This window comes from Falco punctatus (genome assembly GCF_963210335.1).
Source record: "Falco punctatus genome assembly, chromosome: 5".
Lineage (NCBI taxonomy): Eukaryota > Metazoa > Chordata > Aves > Falconiformes > Falconidae > Falco > Falco punctatus.
The window spans coordinates 48,773,528-48,785,640 of NC_137584.1; positions in this window are offsets into that span (position 1 = coordinate 48,773,528).

Sequence of the window (12,113 nt, forward strand, 5' to 3'; positions counted from 1 at the left end):
CAAACTTTATGAAGAATCCCTCTGGAATGGGAGCCATGATTAAAACTGTAGCTACCATGTGAAGATAAACTACACCTGGATCCCAATGCATTAAAAAGAAATTTCAGAAATGTGTCTTGAGTACTTGAGATTGGTCAAGCAAGTGGAAGACAAAGGAAAAACAAGGATGCCTCAAAGGCAGACTCGTTCTGTAGCAATGAGTAAAAGAGGATGGAGCTCAGCTCATCCTTGGGCACTAACCCAGGCTTGAACAAATGAGAAAGATGCCACATGGAAAAACAGGATCACAACTGAGTCAGTTCTAGCTCCTCTGCCCGAATTGTGTGTCCTAATGTGGTCACTCTCTACCTACACACTTCGCTTTGAGCTATGTCATACAAAAGCACTTTAATAGATGCTCAGAAACTCACCCAGAAAGTTACCACAGAGTAGGCTGGGCTTTGTAAATTCATACCTTAGCACCTGGCAATCCTTCTCCAGCAGAGGTACACAGAATCACCTTGGATAGGTCACTTGGTCCATACTCAGCTTTCCACCCATAACATTGGGATTAGAGTATAATTTCCTTCCTCTGATGAGTACGTTTTTAGCTGCAAGCTCTCTGGGGCAGAAGCCATTGTTTTGCAATATCCCAGCAAAATGGGGGCTCTGCCAGCTACTGCCACACAAATATCCATAGATGCAAGCTGATAGAACTCACTTAGGTTTGTGATGATAGAACTGTCTCAATAGATAACTGGAGATGAATGTCCTTTGTGTCCATAGCCACCAATTTGCAAAACCAAGTCTAAAAGACCCCGCTTGTTCAAAACCATACTCATTACATTTGTTAAACTGAGTTATTTGTATCCTCACTGCCCTACAGGGTTGCAAATAAACTCTGGATCTTTTTTTTTACTTAACTGGACTTTCAGTCTTTTTTTTTTTTCCCTTACAGTACCTCACCAGTTTCCCATTGCCATTGCTGCTATGCAACCATTTGCAACAAACTTGGATGTCAGGAGAGCTGTTGGGCTCTGCTTGTTGGGCTGCAGTATCCCTTGGGCTTTGACAAAGCAAAATGTGCATGCAGCCCTCAGGTATCAAATGGGGACCTTGGCACTAAGGTTTTGACAAGTTACCTGCCCTTGCTCAAGCCCCATTATCCCTGTAAGTACAAAGCATTGGGACTATGGAGGCTGTCGCTTTCTTTCCCTGGGGAATCACCTGTACGATCAGAAGGAACATTTGCCATTCCAGTTACTGTACCTTCCAGAGTGCTGACACCCACCATATAACTCCAGAGGAAAACAGAAAGAAAGAAAAAAGAAAAAAAAGAAAAAATAAAATAAAATAAATCCCACTCTACAGACAACACAAAAGCTTGAAGCTGGGACCTCAGAACTCAGGAACTGCTGAGCCATTAATTTCTCCGAAATGTCTCTGCCTTACAAAAACCCCATACTCCATATATATATATAAGCAAAATACTTCCTGCAAGCTTCCTAAAGGAGGGATTCCTTTTTACTTTACCTCAACATGTTTGCTTTTGTAAAAAACATGTTACAGCCTAATTAAAAAAAAAAAAAGGACAGAAAAGGAAAAAAAGATCAAAAACAGCTTTATTAGATCAAAATATACAGAAGTTGTTGTTAGCAGGGGAAAAAAATGTTTGCATTCTTGACCTTTACAGAGGTAAGACAAAAAATAACTACTTTTTTATACTAACAGCATTCTGTGCCTGTCCCTTGTATATTTTGTTTTAAACTTGCCATTTTGCTGTTGCAGCTGGGCTTGTCAGTTTTCAGCACTAATGGGTTGTGATACGGTGTCAGGGGAAGTCAACAATCAATGTTGGAAAAAAGGGCTATCACTGCTGACACAGCCAAGGATGGAAACACAATGGCCTTCGTTTGGAGAGAAACAGAAGAAAAATCCTGAGTTATATCTTGCTTTGAAGATTAGTAGAGATTTAGCCCTCACTGACCAAGCTATCACTTTCACCCCTTCCTGCCTCACCCTATCCTCCCGCTGGCCTCTAACATTCACACATCTTGCCCAAAAGATAGGTTTTCAGTTTAATGAAAAAAGCAAAATGTTTTATAACAAACATTTGAAAGAACAATAGTTCACATTTTTGTTTATAGCTGTTACAGTTATTAGCTTTTAAGAAGATGGGGGGGGGGGGTAAAGGCTGAGCTGCATAATGTATGCCTGTGGAACAGCATGGCAGAAAAAAACATTTTGGATGCCTTTTCCACTCTCTCGGCATGAATCAGAGCAGTGCTGAGCCCCTCAGCTCCAGCTGAACTCAACACAAGCAATGGACACTCAGCAGCTGTTAAATCAGGTGCCATGGACAGAATTATGAAAGATAGACAGTGTTCAGAGGCATTCAACAAGAATAATGGCAATATTATTTATTTCCATAGCTTCATGTCAGAAAACCTGACTAGCTCTAAGTCTCTCAGAGTCCTCGAGAGACAGGGAGTGAGTATGATTATTTTAGTTTCCAGATGGAGAAACTGTGACAAGTACATTCTTTAAGATCACACCACAATCTTAGAGAAACAGGCAAGAGAAATCAGCAGACATCAGCATAAATATGTTACCAGACTTCATAGCTTCCTTCCATCAAAACCGTAACTGTCCCATGTCATTACGGATCTTTTCGTATCAGTGGATAAAAGGACAATCACAGATTTTCCTCTTCTTCTAATGAAGAAGACAGATTTATTTCATAAAATTCAACATCTCCAAAGCAAACAGGACCAACTGAATCTTGCCTCTTCCAGGCCAAGACATTAACTTCCCAAAGACATGCCTGACTCCACACAGCCCCAGAGTTATTTTTTCCAAATATAATTCCTTTTTCTAGCAAGTCATGGCCCTACACGTGAACACACACTTACTCTTCTATTAATCAAAAATATAATCCTGGAATCACAATCTACCTTCACCAAAAGCCAGCTGCACAGAGGAGTATGAGACCACTGCAGGGCCATGGCAATAAAAGCAAAGTGAGGGGGAAGACTGGCTAACAACAGAAAAGGAAGGAAAACCAGCAGCAGTGAGACACCTGGGATGACAGTGGAAGGAATAAGGAGGAACTTCAGGAGATGCTGAGGTTTTTAGGGTAACTTGTCCCTATGGCAGGCATTTTTTTCTGCAGCTACTTTCTCCATCACTCATCAGACAAAAAGTAGACCCAGGGAAAGAAACAAGAGGGAAAATACTTCTCACAGTATTTCTCCTCATTCCTGCCTCTTGCGCTTCCTCCTCTCCACAATCCTTGCTGCCAAAACCTGTCTGACCATTAAATGTTGTTTGCAGGCAATCACCAGGTTCTAAATTCACAACGGCATTACTAAGCCACGCAGCTCCTAGAACATTGCTACTACAGCACAGCTTTGACACCAGTCCTTACATAAAAGCTGCCTCTCCAAAACACTTGCTGGCAACACACATTTGCTTTGGCCAGCTGCTCGGGTGAAACACAGAGCAGTGCTTGGGACCATGGCTGCCACAGGAGATCCTACAGGATACAGTTGACACTGAAAGCACCTCAAAAGTAACCATGAGGGCCTCCTCTCTCCCCAGGTGTGACATTGCATCAGGAGAGTGGGGGCTTAAGGACCTGACCCCAAGCCCACTGAAGTGAGTGACTCTCTTCCCACTCCAGTGGGTTTTCAGTCATGCTGCTTGAAGGAGAGGTGAAGAGAAAGTGATGTTAGAGGCAGTTTTAAGAGCACTCTGTACTGTGTGATTTTTCATCCTAAAAACGCAGAAAATAAAAATTAACTGATTCACATTCACAGAGTTTACTTTATCTACATAATGGAGACACAGCCAGGCTCTGATGTTCAAAGCTAGATGAAGTCTGCAGAGAAAAGAGGAGCGCATCATCATAAAATGAAGTGCTTAACAGATAACCAAAGTAACCGAGGGAAATAAGAGTGGTGTTTGCAAACATGAGCCTGAGAGCAGTAACAAAGCTTCACCCATCAGGATACAAGGGAAGGAAAATTATGACAAATTTTAAATGCCTAAATAAAAAAAAAAATGAAGACTGGAGACAATTTTGCATTCCAGGTTAATCAGCCAAAAGCAGAAATTTCTCTCCACGTATCACTGTCTAATTCATTATCGCTGTCTATGGAAACACAGGGAAGAAGCATCAGTCCCACCTGTGCTACAAAGGAAAAGGAGAAAAGGTCACAGAGCTAAATCCTATAAAACACTTTAAAAACTGAAATGAGTCTCTTACAAAAATCTAATTGGAATTGACTTGAAGCTGAGCCCTGTGACCTGGACGGAATAGATGGTCAAGGACTGTAAGCAGCAGGTAAAGATGGGAGGTGATGTATTGAGCTGGTTTGCTACAGGGGTGTGTTTTTGGTCTGTTCTTATTTACTATCTCAATTAATGATCTGGAAAAAGAGGTAAATAGCACATTAATGAAATTCACAAATGACAATAAACCAGGAGGCTTGCAAATGTCAGAGAGGATAGCAATAATATAAATGGAAACTAACAAGGTTAGATATGTAGGCAAGCAATAAAATGAGATTCAACTTGGAAAAATGTAGACTAATATGCTGAGGAAAAATAATCAGAACATGGATAGTCTGTGAGAAAGCAAAACCTGGAAAGCATCTGTGCAGAAAGATATCTATGGGTGACAGTGAACAACAAATTGAATACGAGTTCTCAAGGAGATATCTCAGTTTAAAAGACCAATGCAATTTTGGGCTGCATATTCAGGTAAATAATGTCAGAAGAGGAAAATTATTGTCTATGCATCTGGGAAGACTTCTGCTGAATACTGTGTCTACTTCTAGACACTTTCATAACAGAAGGATGCCAGCATGCTGGAAAGGACTTCAGAGAAGAGCAACAAAACTGATAAGGAAGGGGATTAATTTATTAAGCTAGGTGAAAAGGTGTCCTGGTTTCAGCTGGGATAGAGTTAATTTTCTTCCCAATAGCTGGTATAGTGCTGCGGTTTTAGGGTGTGATTTAGGGTGTTGGATTTAGGGTGAGAATAATGTTTATAACACACTGATGTAGTTGTTGCTGAGCAGTGGTCAAGAACTCTTCAGCTTCTCACAATGCCCTGCCAGCGAGTAGGCTAGGGAGCACGAGAAGCTGGGAGGGGGCACAGCCAGGACAGCTGAGCCCAGCTATCCAAAGGGATATTCCATGCCATATGATGTCACACTCAGTATATAAACTGGGGGAAAGCTGGCCAGGGGCTGCTGCGCGGGAAGTAACTGGCTGGGCATCGGTTGGTGGGCGCTGAGCAACTGCATTGTACATTGCTTGTTTTCTATATTCTAATTACATTACTACTACTACGACTATTTTCCCTTCCTTTTCTGTCCTATCAAACTGTCTTTATCTCAACCCACAAATTTTACTTTTTTTTTCCAATTCTGTCCACTGGGGAGGGAGTAAGTAAGTAAACGGCTGCGTGGCATTTAGCTGCCTGCCAGGTTAAACCACAACACAAGGGCAAAATGACAACCCTCTAGAAATATACGAAAGATGAACAGAGAGAATGGAGAGGAATTTCTTGGATGCTCAAGTGCAGTGGTACAGGTGAATGTAATGGGATGAAGCAAAGGAAGAACAAAAATTGGACAAAGTATTGGTTTCTCAGAAACTGCATGATTCAGTCTAGCAGGTAATTTTCAAATAGAGAATGAAAAGTCCCATCAAACAAAGCATCTGAAACTTGAGAGGGTAAAGCACTCAAAGGCAAAATGTAGTGAACAATTGTGCGCTTGCAGGAAGTTGAACTACCTGTCCTAAAAGGTAATTTCCATGTTTAAACTCCCTGATTCTGTGACTGTCCCAATACACAGCCCCATTAGCAGGTTTGCTCTGTTACTGGGTTCCCACACACAGTGGTACTTTTCAAGGGAATGCATATCACATTTGCTTCAGCCCCAGTCCAAAGTCTAATTGTACAGTAAAAGCTGACTGTGTACGCTGACTATTTAAAATACTCAGACAAGCAGATGCATGACCTGCTGTCATACAGAAAATACTTCTTTTTCAGCAGCCACAGGTTTTTAGTGAGGTGATCCTTCAGTGTAAAGTCATTTTGTGTATTCGAAGGAAAATGTGATTATTTATTTGCTTATTCATGCCTACTTTTTTCTTTTCGTATTTTCCGTACTTCAACAACTTTATTCATTCTCATGTAATACACTGGAACTTGCCTAGTTACAGTAGAGGTCTATTCATCCCAAAAAAGGAAGCTTTTAACACTGAAGTGCATTGTAATGCTCCAAGACCCTGGTGTTAAAAGTAACAAGGGAAACAAAGACTGAAAACAGTATGTAAGTTAAAAAATACATAGATATAATTTTCCTTTTACAGAAAAAATGTGACTTTATCAATACAGTGATCCCTCTCTCTCTCTGTGTATTTACATCCGGATACTTTAGCAAGTTTCCCATTTTTATGCCACCCAGGTAAGTCCCCTTTTATGAATGTCTACCCTGGTCTTTACAAAAACTATTCCCACATTCTTCCAAGGAGAACAAAGAGGTGAAAGGTTTTTGAAAGTTTTCCTGTCCTTCTCAATTCCCCAAGGGGTGGTTTGAGAGCTGAGGAAGGAGGAAAGCTTATGGAGAAGAAAGCTCCTGTTTTTACTGTAATAAAGGGTGGCAATCTTATCATGTATAGATGCTCAAATGATGTATAGACAAAGGATGTTTGCAGTGAAGATTGCCATAGGCAAAACAGCAGATCTAATCAAAAGCTCTACACGCATGGATGTAGCCAGCCTGTGGGAAAGGAAAGCACTCGCAGCACAGAATCTGGAATTGCTCTTCTGTCTCTCCTGGCTTCCCCACTGGAGCACAGGAGAAACCAGGAGCTTTGGTATTTCGGACAGAGAGACGCCTAACTGTCACGCCAACTATGACTGTGTCACAGAAAGCTATTCATGTAATAGCGGGTTTAGTTTTCTTTTTTTGCATGTAAGCAACATGCTGCTAGCTACCTCTGATCAACAAAGTCACTAGAATGAGGTGGTGTTTGTATGGCAAGTGCTGTAAAAAGAGTCCTATTGTACAAAATAAATTACAGACAAAACAAATATTCAAAAAATATAATTAACCTTTAGAACACTGGCATTTTCAAAACTGTCAGACAGATGAATGTATGTATGTCCTCAGGCTCTCAGAGATTACTGAAAGTCAGGACACAAACCAAGAGACATAAAGCACTCTCAGTTAAAGCTGCTGCAGAGTTCCTCCTTCACCCCACTGTGAGTAATGCGCTAACCTAGGTGTCCCAGAATAGTCAGAGGTATTACACAATCTGTGTGCTCCATGATCTGAGAACAATGACTGAGAACAATGAAGCACAGCTCAATATGTTAAAGTACTGTGGCAGACACACCTCGGCATTTTTTCTGTTAATTTTTGTTAATTTGCCTGGGGGAGAAGGGTGTTTTTATCTAACAACACAGGCATTTTAAACTGCACTCTTTTCTGGAATTGTCAAAAACCAGACAGTCTGTAAGTCAATGCATGGGGCTTTTTGTGTGGTGGTTGGTGTTTTTTTTCTGTATGCCTCTGCCTCATGCCCTTGCCTGCCTTGTCTATTTAGACTGTAAATTTCTTGGGTGGCAGGATGCAGTACCACAGCATACACGGTGCCAAGCACAGTGGGATCCAGTTTTTACTGGGCCATGTGAACTGCCATGAAGCTATGAGTAAATAATAATAATAACAACAACAACAACAACTACTACTTACCACACATCACTGTTGCAGAACCCTGCAGAAACCAAGGGCCACAGACTCCAAGTGGATAAGCTGGCAGGAGGAAACCTGCACTGCGCTCCTCTGCCTGATAGGTGATAGTATTTGATTGCAGATGCCTCTCCTCCTCCCACTGTCCTCATTCTTAACATGCAACATAAAATGCATCCCTGGGCTCAGGCAGCAAAACCAGCCCACCAGATCCACCTCGGCTCCACACGGCAGTAACTCCCGCTCCTCCAGCCCTTCCAGCCCCCCCAGGTGCCAGCATGAAGAGCTGTGCTGTCCTGGTGCGAGGCAGGCAACAGGATGTTTAATGGTCTATGCTGCTGTCCAAGCCAGGCACATGAGCTGAAACTCTGTCTCTCCACATGCAACTTGGATATCTGGCAAGTCTCAGTGAGACACGTTTTCCTCTTGGCCTCCTTTCCTTATTTCTAGGCCCAGTGTTCATATTCAAGGGAGCAGAAGAAGGAGGGGGGAAGGGGGGGGGGACACACGGACGGGGCGGGGGGGCACACCAAACAAAGAGCTGAAGAGCTGTAGCCAGTCGAGGCCCAAGGAAACCAGAAGGAAATGAGGATATATTCCCAGAAAATACAAAACCAGAGGAAATTTGCTTGTCTGCAGCATAAAAACAGATTTGGAAGGGGTGATGGGGACTGACTAGCAGTCAGTATCACATCATCTGAGGCAGGGAAGAGACATCAGGCAGGGGGCTGGGAAGCAGCAACCAGCTGCCCCATATGGTCAGCTCTTGGTAGGCAATTTGATTTTCATTTTCTCCACTGATTGTGCTCATCCCTGTGGTATCTGGATGGAAAAACAATGGTGGAGATAATAGAACAGGATTGCCCAGGGCATTTTTAGGGCTTGAGAGCTGTTCATTCATAGATCAAATCTAGGCCAGGATGGAAGCAGGTAATCTGCTGTTTGTTGGCATATATGAAACGTTCCAGTGGTATTTCACAAGTATCCACATAAAAATTGAATAATTCACAACTTTCTTAGCATTCTCAGCAGCTAGCTCAGCCTCCGCAGCCTCTCAGGTCTCCACAGCCTGCTAGTACTAATGACTTAGCTCTACAAATAAATGTAAGCACACAAGTCTATGCAGGTTCCGGGTGTAATTGTGGTCTATCCCAAGAATGGTTTAAGGCAGTGAAGAGTAAGGCAAGGTGTGGGAAAGATCCCATGATTATATCTGTTCTGAGAATAAAAGAAGTCCTTCGTTCTCCTAGGCTATTAATCTGGTACCTTCCATGAGTGCAAACCCAGAAGAACTAATTTAGATACTTGACCTTCCATTGTCTTCCTTGTGTTTGCAGGATAATAAGTGACAATGGCAGCTCACTATATCCCATATTCTATTGCAGTTTGTTTTGCAGAAACAAAAGAATTTATTATAATTGTCATCATAATTTTAAAATAAATGAAATACATCTAATAGGAGAAGAAATCCTCATACTATTATGAAATAGTCATCCTCAAGCTGTCATGCTGATTCCACCATTTTTCTTCAAAGACCACCGAAATAAAGATTAACATATGGCCAAACATTTAAGATAAAAATCCAATTAAAAACCAAACAAACAACCCAGCCACTAAAGCAGGTTGGTAGGCCTTTTTGATATCTCCTGCCAGATGCGAAGAAAAGACATTACACAAATTCATTGGTACCACCCACATATCTGTCAACACCATACCTTGCTCTGGTACCTATGGTTCACCATCATTCCTCTAGAGAAAAAGTAATCTTATGACCAGATCTCACAGTGGAATAAATACATGCTTAATTAAAATGGAGGGAAATTATGATGACTATTTGCTGGGACACCCAAAGATGTGCCCCAAAACATTTTTGTTTGAAGAAATATTAGACAAAAACTATAAAGATAAAGTGTTTCCCATTTCTTATTCAGGATGGAAATTCACCTGTCAATAAGGATGTTCACACACCACATGGTGACACATGGCTTACATTTACCTAGGAGTCAGGAGACCTCTATAGCCTTAAAAAAACTATTTGTGCTGTCTTTCCTCACACCCTGCCTCCCCATTTGAAAAGCTGCCTGTTAACGAGTAGTATCTGCATGAAGCTGGTATCATGGTTCACGCTCTTAAATGGGACTTGTAGACACTACTGTAACATGATTAACAGCAACAGTTCTGAATTACAGTGGAGAACTCCAGCAGCAGCTAGGGAGAGCCACGCCAGAAGGCGACAACAGAAGAAATGGCAACTCAACAAGAAACTTGAACTGATAGGAAGGTTTCCCATTTGAATAAAAATGTGACTGCCATGGACCAGCAATGCCCTCAGCGTCAACTCCTGCCAGGAATATTCAGCCTTGCAGGTGGCGGCTCTGCTCCTTGCTCTTCAACTGCAATACCCATTTGTGCATGTGCATGTGTACACGAGCACAAGAAGGGAAGAGAGGCCAGATTTTATTGTAATGTGCAGGGCGGGTGATTCAAGTCTTTGTGTAGGAAGTTGACTCACCTCCTTCTGAGCAAAAAAATGTTCAACACAATTGTAATTCCCTCTTTTTCATGTAAAGTTAGGCAATGTATACAGAATCTTCCAGCTCGGTATTTCCTAAACAGTGGAAACGTGCTTAGGAAGTTTAGCTATAAAAACCTGTGACTGTAACAAAACAGGTTTGCCCCTTCGTGTCAGGTATCACGAATCCCTGTGGCTCTGCAGCAGGCAGGAAAAAGGGGGGTGGTGGTGGGGGGGGGGAACAAGTTGGCTTGGGGGGAGGGGGGCTTATTTAATAACACACTGGTAAACAGCTCAGGCACAGAAATGCAACGCAGTAAGAATCTGTTATCCTTTGGAGCCTACTGCTTTAAATTTGCGCGCTGTAGCTTGAAGCATTGCACAAACTCTTGGTCTGCTGACTGCCTCCCTGGAACACAAACACACGGGTGATTGGGAAAGCTGTTTTTCAGCTTGCCCTCCCTCCTTTCTGCCGGGCTGCGTTTCGTGTTTATTTATTTTTAAATAAGTCGTGTACTTGAGGGGGGGGAGGGGGCACAAAAAAAAAAAAAACACATAGCATTTTTAATCAACGCCTATTTCCTTACAGGCCCCTATGATCCTCTATTGATTCCCATTAAAATGCTTTTCTTTTCTGTGCCCCCTCTGCTGATCGAATTTCAGATCAGCCAGGATATGCAACTAACCTTCCGGCACAACTGAACCCAACTGACTCAGAGAGATCAAAAGGCTCGATGCATTCATTAAAATGTAGCACAGCCCAAGCAGGATCTTTAATGCAAGATCTCCCTTTGCATTGCAATTAATGTGGGGGAGAGGAATTCTTCTTATTTTTATTTTTTGCAAATGTTCTTGCTTTTGATTTTCAGGCGGGGGGGGGGGGGGGGGGGAGAAGTGGTGGGAGGGAATGAGAACAAAAGAGGGATCTTTTTACCCAAGGATGACGTCAGTTTGATTTTACTGACAACTATTGATGCACGTGGAGCAACTGCAGGCAGATTCCCCCACCCCCTGCCTCGGGCACCTCTCCGGGAACAATGTCCGCCCGCAGCCCGCAGCGCCCCTTCGCAGCCGCCGGGGCTTCACACGGGACTCGACCAACTCCGGGTCCCTTCGCCAGCGGCCCGGGCCGCCCGGCCGCCACCGGGACGGGCCGCAAGCAGCGGCGGGAGAGGGCGGAACAGCCCGCGGGCACGGCGCGGGGGGGCGGCTCCAACCCAGGAATGTCGTGCGTTACCGCGGCCTCCGAGGGGACGTGGGCAGAGAAAATAGTCCCCGCTCCCTCGGCTCCGGCCGGGTGCGCCCCCGCTCAGGCCCCCGGCCGGCGGGGCACGGGGTCCGCGCCGCCTCGGCCAGGCGCAGGGAGGGGCGGCGAGCGGCGGGCCCCCGGCCGGGCCGCCCCCCGCGGGTGCGCTGCGGCCTGCAGCGGGGAGAGCGGCTCCGCCGGCCCGGGGCCCGGCTGCGCGCAAAACCCGGCCTGGATCGGCACGGAGCGCGGCGCAGCGCGGGCGGGGGCCGGTCACCGCCGTCTGCCTCGGCGGCATGAGGGGAAGGCGTAGGTTTCGACGGGGAACGAGCCGCCGTCGGTTAAAAGCCCGCACGTATCCTCCCACGGCCGGTCTGCAACTTCAGAAAGTCAGGGCTGAGGCGGCTCCCGCTGACCCCTCACAGGCTCCCGGTCCCCCGCTCCCTCACCATCAGGCCGCAGCTCACTTCACCTGTCTGCAGCATCCCTGAATTAGAAATGCTTTGTAGGTTCACAACTACTTGCCAGGAAGGTTTGAGGAAGAACAGAGGAATCTGGTTTTTGTTGCATAAAGGATCTGAACAGGCGGCCTGCAGTGCGTGCC